Source organism: Apium graveolens, chromosome 4, assembly GCF_009905375.1.
Source record: "Apium graveolens cultivar Ventura chromosome 4, ASM990537v1, whole genome shotgun sequence".
NCBI lineage: Eukaryota > Viridiplantae > Streptophyta > Magnoliopsida > Apiales > Apiaceae > Apium > Apium graveolens.
Genome location: NC_133650.1, coordinates 64,430,479 through 64,439,802, shown reverse-complemented (window position 1 = coordinate 64,439,802; position 9,324 = coordinate 64,430,479).

The following is a 9,324-nucleotide window of genomic DNA, read 5'->3' as shown; positions in this document are numbered from 1 at the left end:
TTGTCTTGATGTGTGATTGAGTTTTGATTGCTAGAAACTCCCCCTGAGTTTGTGGATCTTTGATTTGAGAAAGGGGTACTTTCTATGGGTGATCTACCTTGACTTCCTGCTCCTTTTGATAACCCGACGGATGGTGAATTTTTACTACCGACGGATGAGGCAGGTTGTCTTCCAACGGATAACAGAGATTGCCTTCCGACGGATGAAGCATTATGCAACTCGACGGATGTTGAGTTTTGTGCTTCATTGGTGGTAGATTTGTCTGCATTATCCTTAGACACTGTTTCTTGATCACTCTCATCATCACTTTCATCACTGACCATCTCAACATTGTCGAATTTGAGGCTCTCATGGTAATCTCCATCTTTCAGTCCTTCAATCTTTTTATCATCAAACACAACATGTATAGATTCCACAACAATGTTGGTTCTTAGATTGTAGACTCTATATGCTTTACCAACAGCATATCCAACAAAAATTCCTTCATCTGCCTTAGCATCAAACTTCCCATTTTGATCTGTTTGATTTCTCAGAATATAGCATTTACTACCAAAGAGATGAAGAAATTTTAGAGTTGGCTTCTTGTTCTTGAACAATTGATAAGGAGTCATGCATCTTGCTTGACTAATCAAAGAGTTGTTCTGAGTGTAGCATGCAGTGTTTACAGCTTCAGCCCAGAAATATGTTGGTAATTTTGATTCTTCAAGCATTGTCCTTGCAGCTTCAATAAGTGATCTGTTCATCCTTTCCACTACTCCATTCTGTTGTGGAGTCCTTGTTGCTGAGAACTCTTGTAAGATTCCATTTTCCTCACAAAATGCTCTCATGACATAGTTCTTGAACTCAGTTCCATTGTCACTCCTGATTCTTCTAACTTTGAAATCAGGATGATTGTTAACTTGCCTTATGTGATTGATGATGATTTCACTAGCCTCATCTTTAGACTTTAGGAAATATGTCCAAGAGAACTTTGAAAAATCATCTACAATTACTAGGCAAAATCTTTTCTTTGAAATTGAAAATACATTGACTGGTCCAAACAGATCCATGTGAAGCAATTGCAGAGGCTCTTCAATTGCTGAATCAAGTTTCTTTCTGAATGATGCTTTGATCTGCTTCCCTTTTTGGCAGGCATCACACAGTCCATCCTTTGTAAACTCCACTAGAGGAATGCCTCTTACTAGTTCTTTCTTTACCAGCTCATTCATGGTCTTGAAGTTTAAATGGGATAACTTCTTGTGCCATAGCCAACTTTTATCTTGACTTGCTTTACTGAGAAGACAAGTTACAGATTCTGCTTTAGTTGAGTTGAAGTCAGCTAGGTACACATTTCCTCTTCTCACACCAGTGAGAACTACTTTGTTGTTTTGATTATTAGTCACAATACAGGCTTCTTTGTTGAAGGTTACTGAGTTGCCTTTATCACAAAGCTGGCTGATACTCAACAGATTGTGTTTGAGACCATCCACTAAGGCAACCTCTTCAATGATGACATTATCCTTTGAAATCAAGCCATATCCCACAGTATAACCCTTGCTGTCATCTCCAAAAGTAATACTTGGGCCATCTCTCTCCTTAAACTCTGTGAGCAGGGTAGAATCACCAGTCATGTGTCTTGAACAACCACTATCCAAGTACCAAAGATTCCTTCTGTTTCCCTGCACACATCAAAATCAAATCAAGTTGATTTTGGTACCCAAGTTTCCTTGGGTCCTGTCTTGTTAGCTTTCTTCTTCTGTTTCTTAGGTCTTAACTCATTTGACTTAGGAATTTCAGATTCTTCCTTAGTCATTTAGGTTGGCCCTTTGAAACCATTTAATGCAACAGAATTATCATGCATATTATGGCTAACAGGAAATGACATGCTTGGTGTAAACATGTTATTCCAGTAAGGCATGCTAAATGGCATTTGAGGCATATTGTATGCAGCATAATATGGATTAGGTGCAAATGGCATATTAGCAAACTGTGCATTCATACTCTGTGTAGGCATAGCATTAACAGGCATGGAGGCATGGCATTTATGTTGGGAAATTGAGACTGAACAAACATGGGAGTAGGCATGGCATATTTATAATTAACAGACAAATGATTTACACTACCACACTTGACACAGATTTTTCTAGGAGCATATTTATCAGGTGTGTAGTTATTGTGTTTGTTAATCCCTACTTTACCATTCCTATTGTTTTTCCTTTTAGTCTCTATTTTTACCTCAATTTTCTCAAGTCTGTCACTTAACTGTTTGACAGTCATGTGACCAACATTAGCCTTTTTCCCTTTCTTAGCTTGACTTGACTCTCCTGAAACAAAGTTCTTGGAAACAGACCCATAATTTTCATTTAGCTTGATTAATTTGGCTTTGCTAATGGGTTTGCTTACATCCGACGGATGAGGATTTTTATCATTCGACGGATAACACTTTTTATTATCCGACGGATAGTCCTCTTCATCCGTCGAGTCTACATCTATCAACAACCCATCTACCAAAATAGGTTTTAGTTTCTCTTTATTCTTCTTCCAGGCTTCATCACAAAAAGACTCAATTCCTTGAACTTTGGTGATTTGAGCATGAACATCCCTGGATGTTTTCCATGCTTTAATCACCTCTTGTTCACGCTCGAGCTGCTTCTTCAAAATTTCTTCCTTTTTTAAGGACTCAGTTAATTCCTACTTGGCAATCTTACACTCAATTTTTAGTTTCTCAAACTCAACAAACTGAGACTCAAGCACATTATTCCTCACACTTAAAAACAAGTTGTTTTCTTTGATTTTAGCATTTTCTTTAGTGAGGGACTTAAGTGTAACACGCAAATGATACAATTCTGTAGACATGTCATTTATGGCATCATTACACTCAGCTTTAGATAAATGTGCAAGGTTTGTAGTGATTACCTGATTGCTTGAGGAACTTGTCTCTGTTTCATCAGACTTGGCCATTAGGGCTAGATTGACATAGCTGACATCTTCATCCAAACCATCTGCTGCCCAATCATTCTCTTGTGTAATAAAAGCCCTTTCCTTTTGTTTGAGTAGATCAAAGTATTTTTGCTTATAATCCACAGACTCAAACTTTTTCTTACTGGAATCTGACTTTCTACACTCTTTTGCAAAATGCCCTGCCAAGCCACATTTGAAACATTTGAATTTTGACTTATCCACCATGTTTCTATTTGGCTTGGCTGCTCCAAAGTTCTTCTTGAACTTGAGCTTGGAAAATCTCCTTCAAAGAAATGCTAGGTGCTCATCAATGTCCTCCATGTCATCTTGGATCAATGATTCTTCACCTTCTGCAGCTAGCCCCTTACCCTTATTCTCACAGACCTTTGAAGTTGATTCTACACAGCTTCCATCTTCACTTCCTTCTCCTTTTCCAGATCAACAACTAGTGCAATGGATCCTCCTTTCTTCTTTCCTCTCTCCATTCTTTCATCCTGCTCTATCTCAAGCTCATAGGTCTTCAAAATGCCATACAGTCTCTCCAAAGTAAACTCCTTATAATCTTGTGAGTTTCTCAATGAGACTGTCATTGGTTTCCATTCCTTTGGAAGAGATCTGAGAAATTTCATATTGGAGTCTTTATTCTGATAGACTCTTCCATGTAACTTAAGAGCATTTAGTAGTTTTTGGAATCTACTAAAAATGTCAGTGAGTGACTCACTTTCTTCATTGTGAAAATGCTCATATTGCTAGATCAGGAGCTGCATTTTATTTTCTCTTACTTGCTCAGTGCCATCACAAATTATCTGTATTGTGTCCCAAACTTCCTTGGCAGTTTTGTAGTTGATGATGTTATCAATCAAACATGTCTGCATCAACACCATTGAACAGAATGTTCATGGCCTTTTTATCTTTCCTGACTTGTTCAATGTCAGGATCAGACCATTCATGCCTTGGCTTTGGAACATATGGCTCGTTTCCTGTTGCAGCTCTCATTGGAACATGAGGGCCTCTTTTTATGCAGTCCACATAGGCCTCATCTTGAGAAAGCATATGAAGATGCATCTTTACCGTCCAATGATGGTAATTATCTTTATCAAGAAAAGGAATCTTGACTTCAACATCTTTCTTGTTCATCTTGCTGAATTGTTTTGATCTTTAAACTCTTTGTAGATTAAGAGCTTGCTCCGATACCAATTGTTAGTCCCTTAACAATATAGAAAGAATTACAGAAGGGGGGTTGAATGGAATTCTTGAACCTTTTTCTCGAAATAAAAATGTTCAACTCGAATATAGATATAATGTTTTGATTAGCACAATGCGGAATAGAAACTTAATTGAATCAAAACATAAGTAATTAAAAACAAAAGTCTTTAAAAACTTTCTGGTGGATTTAAACAATTCCACCAGAGATATATATAATATATCGAGAGGACTCTGTGTACATAAATGCTCACAGCTGCTTACAAACTTGAACTACTGAGAATACAGGAAATGCTAATGATTCTGCTTACAAAGATTTCTCTGTTTTTGTGTTTCTCAGCTATCTCAGTTATATTTTTATTTGCTACACTCTTGGTTTATATAATACCAAGATTACAAAGTCAAAAAGACTGAACAAATATAAAAACTATCAGTCTTTAGCTTTGCTGCTTTTCGTCCTCTATTACCCAGTTAATGGGCTTCCACAGTGTGTTTGTATACATCTCGATGGCTGTGTGTCAGTTTTCACTGTTCAACTGTTGTTTGAATTCTTCATATGATCATCCGTCGACTTTCAGAACATCCGTTGATGGTTTAATTGATCATCCGTCGACTCCTATATTAAACATCCGTTGATAGTCATTTGATCATCCGTCGATGGCTTTGTTAATCATCCGTCGGTAGCTATTTTGGCACTTGACTCTATTTCACTTATGCAGAATTACAAGACATCATTTATGTACAATATCAACCTATTCTGCATATCTAGTTAAAGTCAACATGACTTATATGCTACTACAGATTCTATACAAAGGTGCATACATAACTGTGCTACAAACTTATTATTACATAAGCTACTCACTCGATGGATAATAAGTTAATCATCCGTCGGGACTATAATGAGTTATCCGTCGGGATTATAATTCTTATCCGTCGAGTGCTACATAATTTCACTAAGTAAATTCTACTTATATGTTTTTTTTATGTAATCATCAAGTACACAACATATGCACAACATAAGCCTTTGAAAAGATAACAAAATTTTATGACTACAAGTCCAATAATACCATCCTTAGAACTGGAAAGTTTAGTAAATATCCAAGGTATATCTGTAAAGAAGACGTTGATCCTAAAGTGGTAGAAAGCTTATTAATGTTGGGATTTATTGATAAAATCATGGTTGATGAAACATTAAGAAACATATAAAAACTTCCACCACTAATAGTTGAAATTGTTAATGCAATGATGCAATCATATGGACCAGGAGGAATATATGGAGTACAGGTATTTGATGCTTGTACCAAATTTATAGGAAACGCAATAATAATATGTCAGATATTCAAGTATGGTAGGAATACTACTATAGAAGGCGATAATACTAGTCTCAAGTCTCCTATGTCAAGCACAATAGAAGGATTTCAAGAATGGATGTTAAATAAAAGAGCAATTGGATTATCAGTTCTAAAATCCAAATTGAAGATCTCATAAAAGGGAGGAAGGCATGTGTATTAGGAAAAAGTATGAAAGGAGACATAGAAGAAATACTAACATTATATTATAATAATGATGTTTAGAAAACAGATACAAGTGATTTAGCAGTCATGCATAACAGGATAACAGGTGGAAATTACAATCATTCACCAAAAACCAAGGACTTTTTTAAGGATATTATTACATGACAAAGAAAGAAGACTGTAGTAGTTTTAAAACCCTTAATAAAGGAAGGAGCATGTTCTAATCCTTTCGAGTAAGATTGTAATAATTCATGTTATTTCAACATGTAATATTAAAGTAATTTTATGGCCCAAACAAAGTTTGGTGACCATGATAGATTAGAAAATGTTTTTACGGCCCAATGAAAATTGGTGACTGTAATATATGATTCTACGGCCCAATGAAAATTGGTGACTGTAACATATGATTCTACGGCCCAATGAAAATTGGTGACTGTAATATATGATTCTACGACCCAATGAAAATTGGTGACTGTAATATATGATTCTACGGCCCAATGAAAATTGGTGACTGTAATATATGATTCTATGGCCCAATGAAAATTGGTGACTGTAATATATTAGCAAATATAAATAGACAAAAATTATGGAATTCCAGAAAAAAGACAAAAGACAGAAGGCATCAAAAGGAGTGGACGAAATAAAAAGAGGAAGCAGGAAGAATAAAAGCACAGAAGAAAAATTTGTAAAAGTTGAAAAAGAAGACAGAATAATTCATAAGAAGTGGACACAAGGAAAAGAGAAAGCGGGACAGAAGAAAAATTGCAAAAGTTGAAAAAGAAGACAGAAGAAAAGAAAAAGGAATGCATGAAAGAAAAAGAAGGAAACGGAAAGAATAATATATCAGAAAAGAATATTATGTAATAGAAATCTCTCCCTCTATAAAAGAGGAGAATTGTAACAAAAGAAGCGTGGGTTTTTTTATGAGTTTAGAAATCGATCACTTGCTTAGTTATTTTCTCTCTTAGTTTTCTTATACAAATCTCTTTTCCTTATACATTAATGGTCAGTTAAAAACCTCACATCCGCAGTCTATAACAAGATAGCATACAATTTATATATATATTTAAGCAGAATTTTATATAGATTAAGTACCCAATAAACATCTACTATTATAATAATTATAAAGATGAAGAAGCTAGGAACGGTAGATAGTCCGTTGAGACGCCTGAAGTTGCAAAGCCCAAGATGACGGGGAAGTCGAAATAGGGGCATAGCATTCACCAGGGACTCCGGTGAGCTGTTCTTGAATTCATCAACTTTATAATTGTTTAAATGCTTTTGTTTATTTGGTATGTGATTAATATGTTAGGATGCTTAAATATATTCTGGTGAAGATTTCTTGCCATTTGTAGAATTTGTACAAAATAAAATAAAAGGAATAATGAATTTGCTAGTTAATTTGTTGTGCAAGAGACAGCATGACGAACTATCTGTAAGATACAGAGTATGAAAACCAGGTCCCTTAAAATCCTAATCTGATGACAATATAAACTTAATCCAAAACATTTTCTCACAGATAGATAATGACGAATGACAATTTTAGCCTATTTTAATATAAAATTAACAAAAAATGACCATTTTCTAAAAAATTGGCCAACTTTAATCGATAAGATACCGAACTCACCATAGATAAGGGTGAATGTGAATGACAATTTTAGCCTATTTTTATATAAAATGCACAAAAAATACCATTTTCTAAAAAAGTTGCCAACTTTAGGCCATAAACAATTTTTTTTCTAAATTCCGGGGGACCAATAAAGTCAAGCATATTCAGAGAATGCTGACATGGGTTATTCAACAGCTAAGCGTATCCGGTTATGGCTAATTTGAGCATGTATTGTAGTTTTTTCCTCTACAGTACAATCAGTGGCGGAACCAGGAGGTTTACCTCCCGGGGCACCGTACAAATATCTGATTATAATTTTTAAATTAATTATAAAATTAAATGTTTTTTTAAAAATTTTGTAATATTTAGCCAATATTTACGAACAACAGATATTTGGTTTAAGAAGTTAGATTTTCATCAATGTTAGCATGTATACATTTCCTATCCAGGTAAATGGGTGGTACTTCGTGGGTTTAACTTACAAACTTAAAACTAGAAACTAGGGGCACAAGGGTAAGTTTTTGTATGATGGTGTTGTTTAATTTGTGGGTCCTATATGAAAACTAATTTTTTTAATAAAAGGGGGCACGTGACCCCGAGGGCCTAAACGTGCATCCGCCTCTGAGTACAATTCAAAGTTTTAGTTATCATCATTTTCCAAGTGATAGTATCATTTACATCTCTCTTCCTTGTTTCATGAGAGAGACCATAAGCAGATCCACAGTACTTTAAAGTTCCACGTCTCTTTAATTTGCCTCAAACAATTTAATCAACCGAAACTTAAATAACAATTTCCCCAGTTATTTTTTAGGAACATGGGCGTTCCTCCCCTCGTATTTACCTAACTAATCTTTGTATTGTGTTAAATTGGGATGAATTAAATAAATTTTGAACTATAAATTGGATGAATGCATAGAATTTTCATTACTTCGACCATCCATTCTGAAACAACTTCAAGGAGAGCTCAAACTAGAAAATTTTAAAAGGAATGCTTCATTCTCCACCATACCCCGTTTTCTTCACATTTCTCATCATAAAAAAGAGTTTACACTAATGAATGTGTTGTTGGCTATGAGCCCAATAAGGCTCATCGAACGAAGGCCCATCTGACAATTATGCTACTGGGCCGAAGGTCAACCAGACCCATGAGCCGAAGGCCCATAGAGTGCCACAGGCTAAGGCCCATCTTTCCTCCCAACCGTTGGAAACAGAAGAGACATAACGGCCCCTTTTCACTCCTCTATTGATAATGAGTAACGGAAGAACATTAATGGTAAAATTGGGTATAAAACCCCCTGGAAAGTAAGAAATAAACATAACATTCTCATTCTCTCAAACACTCTACTTTTCTTATATTTCTTTACCCACTTTACAACCAGATACTTATTCTCACACCGGAAGTGAATCAGGGAACAATCCCTCGCATTCTCTTCTCTTTCAGGTCACAGTCGAAGGCAGCTTCACGGAGGCTGAAGCCTGTTCATCAATACGAAGGAATCTGGGTGTAACATTTGGCGCCGTCTATGAGGAAATACGAGAATCACAGGACAAGATATCGAGACAATGACAAACATTCATGAGCACTCACCACCTCCAGGGTTCCCTCCACACGAGGGGGGCCAGCCGTCCACCCTGGTGGATGCTGATGGAGTCATCAAATTAACCCCAAAGCAAGAAGCCTTGCTCCTGAAGATCCGAGTGGAGAAGCTAGCTTCGGAGAAGGGCAAAGCCAAAGATGACCAAGCAGAGATGAAGGTGGAGGCTCGCGAAAACCAGAAAAAGCATTGCGTGAGGCACTGCATGCCGATGAGCCAGAAAGAACGAATAAGCACAGGAAATACCATAGGGTGCATGATGAAGAAGATAAGTCTGACTCTGATTCGCATCCCCGAAGAAAGAGGATGAAGCAACCATTTTCATCTGATTAGGACGAAGAACCTGACGGGTCCCGAATCAGGCTCACTCGCCTAGAAAAGGCCATGTTTGGTGATAGGAGGGTCGACCGAGAGCCGACCGTGACAGAACAAATTGAACAATATCAACCCTTGCCCGACGAGG